The sequence below is a fragment of the Plectropomus leopardus genome, chromosome 16, assembly GCF_026936395.1.
Source record: "Plectropomus leopardus strain MGB_pleo_1.0 chromosome 16, ASM2693639v1, whole genome shotgun sequence".
Classification (NCBI taxonomy): domain Eukaryota; kingdom Metazoa; phylum Chordata; class Actinopteri; order Perciformes; family Serranidae; genus Plectropomus; species Plectropomus leopardus.
The window spans coordinates 12,592,481-12,608,514 of NC_142191.1; the positions used below are offsets into that span (position 1 = coordinate 12,592,481).

A 16,034-nucleotide genomic window follows, 5' to 3' on the forward strand; every position below is an offset into this window, starting at 1 on the left:
CGGTGTGAACACAGGGTGTGAGCAGGGCAAACAAAAATGATAACGTCATCATTTGTAGGCTCTTTTAACCCATGAGGTGACTGTAATCACCTTTGAGATAAATGCATGTGCAGCTCTAAACTGCCTGGATGCATTTTTACCTAAAAATCACAGACAGGTCGACAGCAGGTTGATTTCACTGTGCAGTTTCTTAAAGCTGCACTCATTGGTTCCTCTGTTTCAAAGCATTGTTGCAGGACTATTGTACTTGTATGTCACCTTCTGTATGTCAGTGTCAGGGTGTATCTCAGCAGGTCTTTTAATTTTTCCTTTATATTATGGTTGACTCACAGCATATATTAACATACTTTTGAGTATTTATTTGTAGTAACTTGCTCTCAGACTTGTCTTTCTTGTTGTCAAACATCACCTTGTGCTTCATACAGCTCCAAATATTTGTCTGTTTTCTGTTAAACTAATACATCTCCTTGAATCTGTTTCTATAACAACAAACAAAAGCTATCACGACCTCTCAAATAACCAGAAAAAACTTCACAGAATAAAAACAAATAAGGTCTGAATCTCCCTGTACAATTTAACGTTGTGACAGTGTTTGTTTTATGTCCTCTGTGTTTTTGTGCTTGATGTTTCAAATATGATGGTTATTTTTCAATGTTTTAAGATGAAATGAAAATAAAACAAACTTCCAACAGTTGTTGGAAGGAGAAATGTGTTTGCTTTGTGTTTTTTATTGCTTGTTTTGGAGTTGCATATTTTGATTTTGTATTTTCGTCATTTGTAGTCTATCTGTAACTTATGCTGCTGCCTTTTTTTTATCTCATGAGGTTTTTTTCTGGTTAAAATGAACAAATGCAAACACAATAGATCATTTGTTGAAGTGCACTCTGCATGGCATGTGTTTATTTGCCTCTGGATCCTAATGGAGGTTTTGCAGAGGGTTTACATAAACTCCCTTTAGACAAATACATTAATATAACTCCCCTCATTAGCTGAATTCACGCTGTTTTGCATTCACCTGCATGTTATTTAGGTACCTCTCATCATGCTTACCACAGAAAAGGAGGATTTGGGGCTGTGTGTGTGTGTTAATGTATGTTTATGTGGTGGAGGACGGAGGTGGGGGTTTAGCATGAGAATATTTGGGATCCCCTGCCTCCTGCCCTACGTGGCCCAGCCGTTTGGCCTACATTTTCACACTGCAGATTGATACCTTAAAACAGTGTCCCTCTTCTTCAAGACGAGTTTTGGAAGCAACCACGAGCACAACAAAACTGCTGGTGAAGATTTTTTTTGACTCACCCTTGATCCTGAGCTACATGCCGTTTTCTGCTCCCCGCTGGAGAAACTCCTCTTTTGCTCGACGGCGTTTAAACTAACAGCAAACACGTAATCCTCGTGTATTCTGCGAAATAAGTCCTCATGTACAAAAAACACGAAGTCTCGAGACACTCTTGAATCTGACGAGCGCGACTTTCAGAACAAAAAGTCGCCGTCCTGTCGCTGCTCCAACGCCAAAGTTTTTTTTTATTGTCCGTTTCTTTAAAGTTTTTCACGGAGCACAAAAGTTATTGAAGAACAGGAAAAAAGTTTCACAGCTCGGCCGTGGATAACTAGGACGTGGTCTTGTCCTCGCGCAGGGACTCTCGGTATGTTTATAGTAGTGGTCCCTCAAGTCCAATGGAGACGTTCAGGACAGGGGGAGAGAGGAGCAGATGATGCGTTCAAGAGCAGCAGAAAGCATCGGAATATCGAGATTTATTGTAAGTTAGTGTGAAGCAAAGGTTCTTGCAAGGTTGTTTTAGTTAAGTAAAACTAAACTAAAAACTAAAACTAGATGTGAATAATAATTTTAGATCAATTAAAAACAATAAAATAAAAAACAAGACTGAAATGCTTTTGTGTCCTTCACACAAAACTCTTTCTTTTTTTATTTAATTTTCTATTTTAATCAAAATTGGTGCACATTATACAGCACAGCATACCATCACCATCATTTTCTTTTTTTCTGTTTTAAAAAATAAAACAAAAATAAATTAAACGTTGTAAGATGTATATGTTACAAAATCATTCACACATGCAACATCATCACCAATAGTATGTTTTTCTGAAGAGAAGAAACAACCTGACAAACAAAGAGACAAAAAAGAGTAATCAAAAATTAATAAAATCAATAGTAATTTGAAAGGGTTTTTTTTTCTTTTCCTTTAATTTCTTTCTTTTTTTTTTGAGAATTATTCATCACACAAAACAAGTAATAGAGTCCATAACCACATATAACACTTCTCCGCATACAAGGCACATCAGTAAGAAAGATAACTTGAAAATACATAACATTAGTAACAGAGCCGAGTTGTTGTTTTTTCTTTTTACAGGTAAAATATATTAGTAATAAGTAGTAGTCCACACTCTTCTATAGTTACTCTGGGATCCTTAAATATTTTTAGCTCATCGTAAACTTTGAGGAGAGACGTTGCTTGTTCAACAACAAACAACTACAGCTACATAACTAGGCTACGCAAGTGAATTTCCATCACAAACTGTTATGTTTGAACTTGTTAAATCTTGCCCCTGACAAACACACCCCACATTATGATTAATAAATAAAAAAAACTAAGACTAATCCTGAAACTGATAAAAACTAAACTCAAACCAAAAATGTTTAAACAACATAAATTGAAAATGAAACAAATCAGCCATGGAAACTGACTGAAATTAAACTTAATTTAAAACAAAAGAAACAAAAATAAAAACAATTTTAAAATAAACATACAAAGGTAAAATAACTGTGTTCGGTACCCTCACAAAGGGTCCCAGGAGAAAGCCAAGGGGTCATGGGATGATTAAAAGTATAGCAATAAAGTATTAAAAGAGGCTAGCTGTTTGATCTTGTTTCCAGTGTTTTTACTAAGCTAAACTAACTGGCTGCAGGTTTTAACATATTTAATGGTGAACTCGTCATCTGTACTGGACTCACTAATCATTGTCTCTGTTGCACATCTGCTCTCAATTCTGCACATTACTATGTTTGCACGTCCATCTTCACTTTTTGCACATATATTTGCACATTTTTTCTTTTTTTATTGCTCTTTTTGATTATTTTATTTTATCCTATGTTAAGTGCCTTCATTTGTATTTAAATTTGCATTATTTTGCCTTTTTAACAAGTATTTCATTCAGTTGCTGCTCTCATATTTGCTGCTGTAACAAAACAATGCCCCTCACGGAAGTGATTAAGTATTTCTATTCTATTTTATTCTACTCTCCTCTATAATATTCCATATTTAGCATACAGACACGAATGAAAGGGCTATCAATGTCCTCATCTAATTCACAGCAAAGCTAAAGGCTACTCTGCATCCCCACTGTACAATTACACATCAGCAAAACATAACCTCATGCTGCTGGTCAAAAGAAAGCACATTTATCAAAAAAGGCAGGTAGAAACGTGTCCATGTTGATTTCCTCCACTGGAATAAGCCAAACATAGAGTAGGGCCCAGATGTCGCAGCCGCGGCGGGGCCCGTGAAGGCAGCAGCGGGTCCAGATGCCTCCGGAGGCCCGCCCCCTCTCCTCTGACATCAGACCGGAGGAATCTGAGGAATGCCGGGCTCCTGGGAGAAGTCCTCTTCGTTTAATGGTTTTCCAGGGGCCACAGAGGTGACTAAACGTCGAACAAAGGAGGTCCCCTCACATATTTATGTCCCCCCCTTTTGCCTTTTGGCCCGGGATGAGTTACAACCTCGGTGGGGCAATTTATTTGCATAAGCTACACTTTTACAACATGTAGGCGTTAGGCTATTGTGTAGGGACAAATTTCGATATTGTTTCATTTTTAATATGTTTTAATACATGAGCATGCAAGACATATAAACTTCTGTGTTATGTAAGGTTGATCGTGAAATTCGATACTTATGATTAAAAGAAAAAGTCTGCCTGATAATGACGTTTTGTGATATGTTTTAAGTTTATTTATTTATATTTATCTATTATTTCATTTAGTCAGTTAGTTATATTAGAATTTAGCTAGTTTAATTAGTTAGTAATTAGTTTTTGTTTTTTTTTTGCCAATCAAACAAATATGTTGAGTCCAACAAATATCTTAAACAACCATTGTTCTTGAACTTTGTTTCCTGTATGTTTATATTTATATATATATATATATATATATATATATATATATATATATACAGTGCAAAATTGGTAAAATTAAATTTATAATTTTTATTTGTTTTTGTTTTTGTCAGACTTACATATGTTCAGCAACAGTCTTTTAAAAAACAATTTGTCTTATCGATCTCTGTTTCCTTAAATATGGCTTCATCTTTGTGGGAGTAGTAGTAAAACAGTAAATTATTATTTATCATAAACTTTTTATATATAAGGTTGTGTAGTCCACACTGCTACCTTAAACCACCTTAGACAATAATCTCATTTAACTAAAATGTGATTTATATGCTGCTACAGTATTCTGTCACCCACTTGCTGCCGTGCTGTCATGAGCCCTTGTGAGTAGAGTCCATGGTGATCTCATTATACCTTCTCAAAGCAAACTCTATAAACCCCACGGCCAGTGATTAATCCCTGAGTTTTGCAAGGACATCACAGGAACATTTAATGGTACCACAAGAGAGTGAAAAATACAGGAAATAAGAAACAGTCATACACGTCTTGAAACTAGTATGAAATGACATTCTTTTTGGGATGAGAGCAGGGTTCAATGAGAGAAAAACTAAACTTATTGTGTTTCCCTTAAGTTATTCCTCAGCTCTTAATTATCTTGAAAAGTATAAAACAAATGAATACACTGTGAGAACTACACAATCAACATAATCTCTGCTCTTTTAAGTAGGCCTATGTATTTGCTTGATTATTAGTTCTAAAAAATAAGAGAGCAATTCAACTCTCAGTGGACTAAAGACAATCCTGCCTTATTTGTGACCAAATTGCAGCCTCTTGTGGCTAAAATGCTACTTACAGCAGTTGTAATTAACACAAGAAAACAGCATGTAAATAAATCACAGTCACACAACACTTATTATAAGGTGACACTCACAAGCATGTGTTTATAAAGTTCCAAAAAAAGAGTAAAGCCAGACTAAAAAAATAGCAAAACTTAGTAACCTATATAGCAATTATATGTCTCACATCTTCAAGCAATTGTGGTGCAAAAGACATAATCTGTACAGGTGTTTTCCCAGTTTTACAAACTTCTCAGACAGGTGGTCTTACTCACCTTTTATGTTTGAACCATAACTTTGGAATACATTTAAATATATATTTGATGATGCATGCATACTTGCATATAAACCCCAGTCTGTACTGGACTTCAGTAGTCCTTTCCTCAGCATCCACCACACAGCAGTGCTCCACCTATTATAATATCACTGTTATGCAGAGCTTCATTACTCACAAATCTACATTAATGAAAGAATTCAAAAAAGGCATATTCAGAGCATCTATGATTCAGAGTCTGGGGTGGGATTGTCTGCGCACAGTTCTCGATATGGAGGTAGCTGAGCTGGTGGTTAACGCCTAATGGTGGTAACTATAAACTCTATATAAAGATGAACATGACAGTTGCCCCAAAGTGTAACTTTTCAATCTTGATCACTCCCTGGTGTCTGTCTGCAGTGTAGGTCATTAAGCCCACCTCTCCATGTTAGTGAATGGGACATGGGCCAAACTAAAAACTCAAATTACACGCCAAATACATTTTTCCCAATGATGGTTTCTGTCACTGAAGGTAGTTCTCATCACCCAGATGTTTGTTCAAGTGTTTGTTTTATTATATGTTAGGTATTAATGAGTTATTAAATTCGACAAAAAGGGGATTTGCCGCCATGGTTGGCAGCTGTGACAGCCAATCCATGCACTCGCATTCAATGAGGCTGCTCGCGATCGGTCAGATGGGTGTTTTGGCGGGAACTGTCCCACTGCAGATATCACTTCTGCACAGACTCTGGCTCTGAATGACTTCACCATCACAAGACAGCCGCGCCCTTATAACCAATATTTTAGCCTCACTTAAGCATAGCGGGGGTAAGTGGGATCACGTTGTCTTTTTATACAGTCTATAGTGCTAACTCTATAAACAGTACTAACAACTGCAACAGTGCTTAAAAAGTTAACATATTTTGGGGGAATCAGAGGGTGGGAGTTTCCACGACAACGCTGTCCAATCACATGGTTTGTGGTGGCGTTATCAGTGCATTGCAGAGCAGCGATTAACTAGGCAGTGGGATACACTCAAAGCAGCCGGACCAGCTACCACAACAATTTACAACGAAAGTTCAGATTACAACACACTGCTATATCATCGCTCAACTGAGCAACTGAATTCGCTGTTATTCAGTATCACAAGTATTTTGATATCAGACTGCCAGATTAGGGAGGCAATCCCTCTCCTTAAAGGAAAATTCCACTCTAAATACAATGATACAGTGAAAGAAATAGTAGTTGGTGCTGCAACTTGCCCACTGCAGCATTTCTGGTCCCATGCCCTGCTTGGTAGTATATTTCCCTTAACTAATTATTTGTTATATTTTACCGTCAATAAAAGGACAACATGACATCACATTGAAATATTTTCAGCTCAGGTCATAGACGTGGGAACGACTTCAGAATTCTCTGAACCTTTTCTTCGTAGGCTATTTTATCTACTGTATCTATTCATCTACCGCCGAAGGCCTTAATCACAAAAGACCAGAATGCAATGCACACAAAAGAAACATTACATTTTCAGAATATTAAAAAAAATATATATTTTCTCCAATGAGAAAATGGCAAAATAAATACAAAATAACAGTACTGCAGGCTGGGTGTGTCTCAGCTATTCACCATGACCAATAGTTTAGCTTGAGTTCCAGGAGAAACAATGAGTTTTTTATTTATCTTAAGGATTTTGGAAGCAGGCAGAGGACTGTGTTTCCTGTGATATCCTGTGGGAGATGCTGTGGGAGTGTAAAACACTGGTATTGCTATTATGAGACCTTCAGCCCTTTTACAGTCGCTGTGCATGAAGTTCTGCTGTTTGATACGCTCAAAAGAGCACAAGTGGTTCTCCCTCACATATGTGTCCACATTTATAGTGGACATCATCCTATAAAGCATTGAAATGTTTTGGATGATTGGATTACTGGCAGCAACAGAGCCATTTATTATATCTTTCTTGCTTTCTTGGTTTTGTCATTGTTATTGCCAAAGTTATTGTGCACTCTGTGATTGGGAATGTAGTCTTTTTTGTCTGTGGGGTTTTATTAACCCTTTAAAACCTGAGCAAATTGGCTTGATTTCTTTCAAAAACATGGGAATAAGGCAATGAGAAATGAAAAAAGAAATTACCCCAAAACAGAACAAAGGAGGAAAAAAGGCAGCAAAAGAAAAGTGATGTCACTCCAGGTTTCAGAGGGTTAAAGCAGACCTATTTTGCTCATTTTCAGGGTCATACTTGTATTTTGAGTTTTTGCAAGAACATGTTTAAATGCTTTGTCATTAAAAAAACATTTATTTCCTCAACCAATCTGTGGAGCACCTGTATTCACCCTCCGTCTGAAACACTTAGGCTTAGCGCCTGTCTCTTTTGATGTTAGTCACATCAGTCAACTCATGTGACTAACAACTGATGCTGTAAAATAACATTTGACTTTTAGTTTTACACAGGACACAAACACCGGTCTCCTAGGTCAAAGTCCTGTCCTCTAGCCCTAAGTGGATTTTTGTGCTCTTTATACTACATCTGTTGCTCTTAATGTCTGCACAAGGAAACGGAGGAGGAGGATGTAATATTGTGCTTTTGAACTGAGGAAGTGTTGTAGATGGCAGAGGTCTGTGCAAACATGATATACATATGGACGGAGAATTTTTTTTTACTCATTTTTGACTTAATGTCATTATATATTACAGATTTGTTCCATTCTGCTATTTTAAATTTTTATTCACTTTGCCTGGTGGCCACTTTTTACTCTAGCACCTTATTTATATTCAAAAATATAATAAACTAAAATCCTTGCATGAATAAGTTTATTTTCATTATGAGACAATGATTAGTGGGCCACCCAACACACTCAGGCACCAGATTTGGCACACGGGCCACAAGTTGGGTACCACTGGGTTAAGTCATGAGCTGCCCTATACTCTGCCTTACACTGCCTCTGATTGGCTTATCCAGACATTCTTACCTTAACCCCCCCAAGAAATCAAACTTTTGTAACCTTAACACAACCAACAGAGGCAAAGAGCACTAGCCAGTCAGAGGGAGAGTAGGGCGGCTCATGCCTTAATCATCCAAGGAAGTAAATTTGGCTATGCCAAATGACTGTAACAGAGTATAACAGCACTTTCTTTCATCACCAATAAAAGCTTCAACAGCAAAATCATCTCAATCTTCACAGACACGTTCCAGCAGCAATTTAATCCAAAATTGAAAAGGAAATGATCAACATCAGAGACTAAGACTACATGTTTCCCTGACTTTAGCATGTAGCTACATGTAGCTACATGTAGCTGTGTACTTGCAGCCAGGGAGTCACTGTAACACAGTTTAGTGGCAATGTCTACAGTGAAAAATCTCCAGAAAAAGCTTTAACACCACAATTTTCGGAACAGAACAAAGATTACATGTTTCATTGATGTTATGCTGCTGCCACAGGCAAGGACAAGGGCAGACTTCAGTGCATCATTCCCTATATTGAGACGGTTATTGGATGTAACCTGCTGTCCCTCCTGAACCCTAAGGTGTGGTGGAAATATTGAAGCCTTTGAACCAGTCCTGTTTGAGGCTTCAGTCCATCAGGAGCAAAACCTCATGCCACAATAACAGTTTCTTCACGACTGCAGTGGGCTTCACCAACAATGCCCGAGACCCGCACGGACACACTCTCTTGTCCCCACTTAGACACCGTCTATATACATTATATTAACATACTTTGACCATTACCTCAGTTCATTGCACATATTCACTACACTGTGAACTTTTACACATCCCTTAAGTAATATTTTTCGCACATCCTGCACAAAACTGTACATCTTTCTCAGTGATATTTTAAATATATATGTTTTAGTATTGTTTAAAGTTAGTTTTTGTTTTGTAAAGTTTGCATTCTATGTTTATGTTGCAGAACTTTGCCTTTATTTTCATTTCCTCTTAACATGCTTACTGTATATTTAATGTATGCATCGCATCAAAATAGGTTCCTTGTAAGTGAAAACCTCCTTGGTAATAAATCCTGTTCTGATTTTGATTTTAAAAAAAATCACCAAATAAAAGCCTCTAAACCAAAATTTTCACAAGTAACTTAAAATCACATTTAACTACATGCAGAAATGTGGGTTATGTAATGTAAACATTTGCAGTAGCATGTCTGGAGCAGATGAGCATAGAAATAGAATAAAAATGATGATGTTCAGAAGGTTTTTACACACAGAGATCATTTTTACATAATTTTACCTCAATATTTGAAACTTCGGCAGCATTTAAAATGAACATCCGACATTGTGACATTATACATAAATGACAGAAAATAAGGAAAAACACAAAAGGTCTCCTTTAAGCCCCTGACCAGCTTTTTTGCACCACAAGAATTGTTCAAAAGTTAGTAAATCTCAAAGCCAGATACATTTGTTTTCAGTGCTTTGTATTTTAAACTTGAGGCATACTTATGATGGAGAGCTATGTAAAAAAAACAAAAAAAAAAAAGTCCTGACAGGATTAAGACCAAACCACGCACAATTTTCCAGGAAAGCTTTTCAAAATGCAGTCAGTCATTAAAATGTTAGTACACACTGTTTCAACTGAAGAATCTGTTTCTAAAACCAGTAAAGTGCAGAAGACAGATAAGCTAAAAAATAAAAAAAAACATATGAAATAATTAGAAAAAATAAAACCACATAGATTCAAGCTGTGAAACATTGTGTAATAACATTCCTGCCTGGGAGTAAACAGGTTGTTGTTTTGTTTGGAAGTCCTGTAGAACAGGGAGTTAACATCTGAATCCCTCTGCATTTAATAATTACACAACATTTGCTCTTTGGCATCTCATTTGGACAGCTATTAGTCTGATTCCTCTTTTCTCAGTACTTATTAAAAGGATTTCATTCGGAGCCGTTATATTTTGTCTGCACTCTGTTTGCCCCCTAGTTTTGGCTTCAGATCTGGTTGTGATTAACTGATAATTGATCTAAATCCACATGACCAGACTTTACCCTCCAGAGCTGCACTCTCCGCGATGCATTATGTTGCGTATTGGTTCAAGATGTTGACCCAAATGCAGAATGGCAGGTTAGTTGATGAATTTGAACAAAAGCAATTTTTTAAATCGAAAAAATCTCTGAAATCGGATAATCAGATGATGCAGATAACACAACTAAAGTAAAACCAACTAGAAACACATGAGGAACACAAGGAAGAACTAAGAGATCAGAGAATGACAAACCAGACAAATAAAAGACAGGTGTGACAGGCGGGAAACAGATGAAGGCAGGAAGAACTAACGACACAAGGAAACCACAAAGGAAAATGAGGGATGTGTTCAGTTTCAAAACGGCGTGCTGTGTTGTGATTTTCGGATTTGAACCACAAGTTTGCGGACAAGGGTTTGTAACGGCGTGCAACAGACTTTGAGATGTGTTTGGTGGGTGTGTCAGAGGAGTACCCAATCAGCTGCAAAATGTATGTAAACCAAAGTCAGGTAGATCTTTCCTTCTTGTTCTTAAAATTTTTGTTTCTATGTCACACTTGCTTTTGTAACGTTGATGTTAATTTTCCCACGCCAATAAAGCACCTTTGAATCAAATTGAATTCAACTGCGCCGTATCAAAAGGCGGTGGACCTGCATAACACAACAGTGTGTTAAATGCACTACTGTTTCTGTTGAAGTCGCTATGTTATGACAGGGCTAACTGCAGCCCAGGTGAGTGGACAGGTGAAATTAATCAGGGAAATACTAAGGCGGGAAAAACACACAAAGACAGGAAGTGAAATCAGTAATGACACACGAGCAGGGCCGGCTCTTGGCATAGGCGATATAGGCGGTCACCTAGGGCGCCATCTGCTGGAGGGGCGCCACCAAGCCACCAGTCCCCCTTGGCCTCAAGGAAAATAATAATAAAACAATAATTTTCTATGGCCACTTAGTGTTTTCTGTCAAAAAAAAAAATATATATATATATATATATTAACATTACAAATAAATAAACAGTGACATGTTCCTAAATTATGTGTGAGCATGTGATGTGTCGTTATTGGGTGCGGAGTTGCGGGTTAGGGTTGGGGCGCCTTGGGCACCAAATTGGGTAGAGCCGTCCCTGCACACGAGGAGTCATTCTACAAAATAAAACAGGGAACAGCACATGTACAAAATGAAACAAGGAAAAATATAACAGAAGAAGAGACAAAACCCAGAATCATGACACAATACACCAACAGTCAGAAATGATCGTCTCCTCTCTGACATCAGCAATTTAAGTGTTCTGTTAATGTTTAATTATTTGGTAATAATTCATTGTTGGAAACCAAAGACATAAAATGTATCCATGCTTCTGTTACTCTTTTTTGGATAAATGATCCAGTGTATTTTTTCTAATCTTTTGAGGCCTCCAGGGACCTGGAAAAATCCCCAGCTTTACTGAGTGTCGTTGTTTTAACATTATTTGATCAGTTCTAACATTGAAACCCTTGAAATCTGATCGGCCACCCCTTCATTATGATTGGCTTCTGCATGAATGAATTAATCTTTTATTTCGAATATGTAAAAACAAAACTCACAAAAATGAACGGCTGTACAGCAAGTGCAATGAACAAAAACAGAATGACAAAAAAACCCTGACAGATATGTTATCTGCCCAGTCAGTTTAAACTGTCTAACAAATAAAATGAATTTTCATTTGTAGGTGCACTTCATTCTTAAGCCTGAGAGGCAGTAATGTGTCAGAACAGCGTCTAAACTGACAAATTTTACAAATAAATTGATAAAACTTTTAAAAAGTTTAAAAAAATAAAAGTGTTATTTATTTCAATTTTTTGGCACTTTAATTTTGTTTTTTCTTAATACTTGCGGTTGTACCATTTACTTTTGGAGAAACAATTTCTTTAATAAAGTATGGAACCTTTTTTACATTTGTGTGGTGATACTCTGCTGTGTTGTGTTCAGTAGGTCTATTTATCTTCTAACTTAACTATAAACAGGAATGTAAGACACTGCAAGGTTAGTTATTAAAGTAGGTTTGGTTTGGTAGGTTTAGAGAAATGGTAAATTAAAGCTATACCAATGCATGTTCCTACAGCAGTGCTCTTCAATTTCATTGCAAGTGGCAACAAAAAACTCTTTGAAAGTCTTAAATCTAGCTTGTTTTAAACTATAGGAATGCTGCTGTATGATGTTTGTTTAAGTGAAAGCAGATATAATGGTACACAGCAATTTTGATATAAATGCAGTTTTTAAATTGACTTTGGTCAAAGTATATTCATCCAAATAGATACAAAACGAATACAAGTGATAACAAGGCAGGGGCAAAGGTCAAGGACCGTACAGCGCCCGTACTGCCATAATTCATAAAATCGCAATACTTCCAAAATGTGACAATAACATAACATAGCCTATACAGTGCATCAGCCCACACATCAGACACACCCCAGCCCACACACACACACACACACACAAAACGTTCATGTCATAGACTAAATGCATAGCACAAGCACACAGCTTAATTGAAAACAGAATGATGATTCACTTTTATATATGTCTTTATTCTAAAAAATGACAAATATACTAAAATGCTTGGGGGGCTTACTGGAGCTATGCATATTTGTGAGTAGTACCTAGTCCCAATGTAGTGGAATGCTTGAATATCATTTATTTATGAGTCAAATTATAATATTGGAAAGATAAACAGGAAAAAAAAGTAGAGTTTGAAGGTAAAGCAGTGTCCATGGCTTTGCCCCAGGCAACCTCATGTCTGGATTAAAGCCAGAGCAGTTCTTCTCTGAAGCTCATGTTTTGGGATTCAACAGTGTGAAAGAAGTTCACCCTGGGACCCAAATACTTGCGGGTGTTTTGTTAACCTGAACAAATTTGCTTGAATCCTTTAAAAAACATGAGAAGAAGACAATGTGCAGAAAACTAAGCCCTGCTGATATAAGTCTTCAGCAACTCTAAAATATGATGCGAGGCAGATTCTGTCTACCTATAAGGCCGTGGCCACAGAAAACGGACACTTTTTGAAACCACACATCTCTCTTGGTTTCCTTCTTTCATCCACACAAAGCCAGAGCTTCCCACCCACAAATACTCACCTTTTCTAAAATGCTCTCCCAAGGTGATGAATCTAAAAACGGCTGCCTCGCACCATAGAGTAGTTGGAGCTTTTTAAACAGCTTGACATTTTTCAACCCTTTGCAACATGTGAACGAGCCCTCTCAATTCCTTTTAACTTGAATTGCTTCTTTGAGCTTTAGTGTCTTCCTCCAATGACGTAGAGGAGGATCTAAGGCAACACACACTTGCCAAAAGGGACATTCCTCCTCATTCTGTCAGTAATATTTTAAAGGAGCTCGATACACATTTCAGAGCATATGAATTGTCTATGAACATGGAGGTGACTGAGCCAGCGACTGTCAGCTAATGGTGCTAATTGGCTATCTGCCCATTCAGTGTGAACGTAGTGAAATGTGTCTGAAATGAGCAAGTCTGCTTACAACCACAGCCCGGTCTCATAGGTAAAACAGACATGAAGCCTCAGAGTCACCCGCCCTCTGACTTTCAACCAGCTGTTTGTCTCCTGTGTAAAACCAAAAGGTCAACATAGTTATATCTTTTTACGGACTTGCGTCACATAAGTAGTCATTTTAACCGAAAACAAACATCTTTTTTCTTAACCTAAACAAGCATTTTTTGTTCTTGAGACATTAAATGTTTTTCATCCCTAAACTTAGCCAAACTGTGACCATTACATAAGGAAACTGCGTCAATTTGTAAAAGACTTTGTGTCTTTTACAAACCACAAATTAACTCGCATTACAACAAACACAGAGGTAGTGTAACTTCATTCTCTGCTCAGGATGCCATTAGTCCACTGAATATTTACCTAGCAATAACTTTTTGTTGCCATAGTAATGCTCTGATTGTTGCATACAGCTCCTTTAAAGTGTTTTCAGATGACACACAGTTGAATAACCTGATACAGCACCTGTTACTGATTGTTGTGGATAATGAGAAAATCTGATAAATACTTACATAGAAGTCTGTAATTGTTTTTTTAAGCCTAAATAGTCAATATAATGTTCTACTCTGCAGCTTTGGGGGGAAATAATTGGACTCTCTGTCCTCTATGACTGAGCTGAGACGCACTTGGAAGGAACAGAGGACATCACAAATAGAAGACGCCTGACTGGTTAATGACTAAACAGTAAAAAGGTGGTGTTTTAATGATTCATTTATTATATAAATCACTCCAAAATAGAACAAAATGGGAAAAATGTGGCATCCACTGACATTTAATAACCTAATCACCAGAATAGCTGTTGGCATTGTACATTTCTGCAAATCATGGATATGAAACATTTGTATGTTATTATGTAGCAGATTACTTATGCCACTGATATCTTGCTAAAAACATCCAGTTTTTGTGCTGTTTTTTCACATACAAAAAAATCACTGCTTTTGGTGGCACCAATCCCACTGGAAAAGCCATTGATGTCTCTTAAAAAAAATACCAGCTCTTGGTGTCACAATTGCAGCTGAAAATACCGCCAAGGCCTTGCTAAAAAAAAAAAAAAAACACCCTGTTTTGGTGGCACAGCCACTGCTGGAAATCCCTAGATAACAACTTAACTGCTGTCATTGTACATTTCCGCGGCAGATGTGTTACATTTTTTCACTATTATATAGTGAATATTGAAACTTGTGCCACTGATATCCCACTAAAAACAGCCTTGGTGGCACAATTACCCAAGGCAGACAATGTCTTGCAAAAAAATCCCTGTTCTTGTTGGTTCAATTGCAGTCGAAAAAAAGCTACAGATGTTTCACTAAAAGATACCCACTTTTGGTACGATAATCAGGTTTGGAAATGCAGCTGATGTGTCAAGAAAACAATTCTTGCTTTTTTGGCACAATCACTGCTGAAAATGCCTCAAATATCTTGTTAAAAACGTCCCCGTTTAGTGGGACTTAGGTGACACACCCTTCACATCCTGATGAAATTCATATACATGTGATCTAAACTGCATTCCTTTGAAAATACAATACAATACTACAAATGCAACGGATCTGTGATTTATAGATATACACAATAGCAACATTTTTCTCTGGCAACTGGGCTGCATAAAAATGGGATTTTTTTATGTTGGCATCAGAAAAAACATGGCTACTATTTATTTATCTATTGTGTTCTTTTTAAATAATAGTTTAGTGTTCAAGAGGTTCAGCATGTTTCCAGTTCTGTTGCCAGGCAATAGATATTTTAAAAATTGTTGAAGGTCTTTGCATACTTATTTTATTTGCTTGTTTGTCTGTTGTTTTTGTTGTTTCTTTTGTGTTTTCAGTGTCATTCTTGTAAAATTCTTAAAACTCCCATGATCATTGGTAGATTTTAATAAGAAACAAAAAAATGTATTTAAATAAAGAATCTGAATATTCCCTTTAACACTGTATCTATCTAATCTAATTCTATGGGAACATGAAGTACATCATGATGGGATTCTGATTGATCAAGACGTGCAGTGGAGGTTTAGTAGATTTTCGGTCAAGTCGCAGGTCTCGCTTGTTTATGGCCAGTCAGTGCTTCAGGCGGTCTTTGTACTGAGCACTGCTCATATGGGTGTCAGTCAGTCCAGAACGTGTCGAGGACGTGTGACGTTCGAGAGGCAGGAGGATGCTCTCGTGTGAAATGAGAGTGTGTGACCTCCATCAACTTACAGCCAATGACACAAATAAACCTATTGGTAAACCTATAAATATCAAATGGTGCTGCTACGGCTCACATTACGGCTTACATTTTTGAAGACAAGTTGACGAACCAAGTCTGCATCTTACCTGCAA

General features: G+C 37.1%; 1 protein-coding gene across 1 annotated transcript in view; it reads right to left on the reverse strand.

The window, feature by feature from the left end:
• Positions 1-1,682, reverse strand: part of LOC121955187 (tyrosine-protein phosphatase non-receptor type 14-like) — a 53,092-nt gene extending 51,410 nt beyond the window's left edge. The window contains exon 1 of the mRNA XM_042503032.2: positions 1,300-1,682. The gene's annotated coding sequence lies outside the window, so the exon portion shown is untranslated. The remainder of the gene's footprint in view (positions 1-1,299) is intronic.
• Between the last annotated feature and the right edge of the window lie 14,352 nt (positions 1,683-16,034).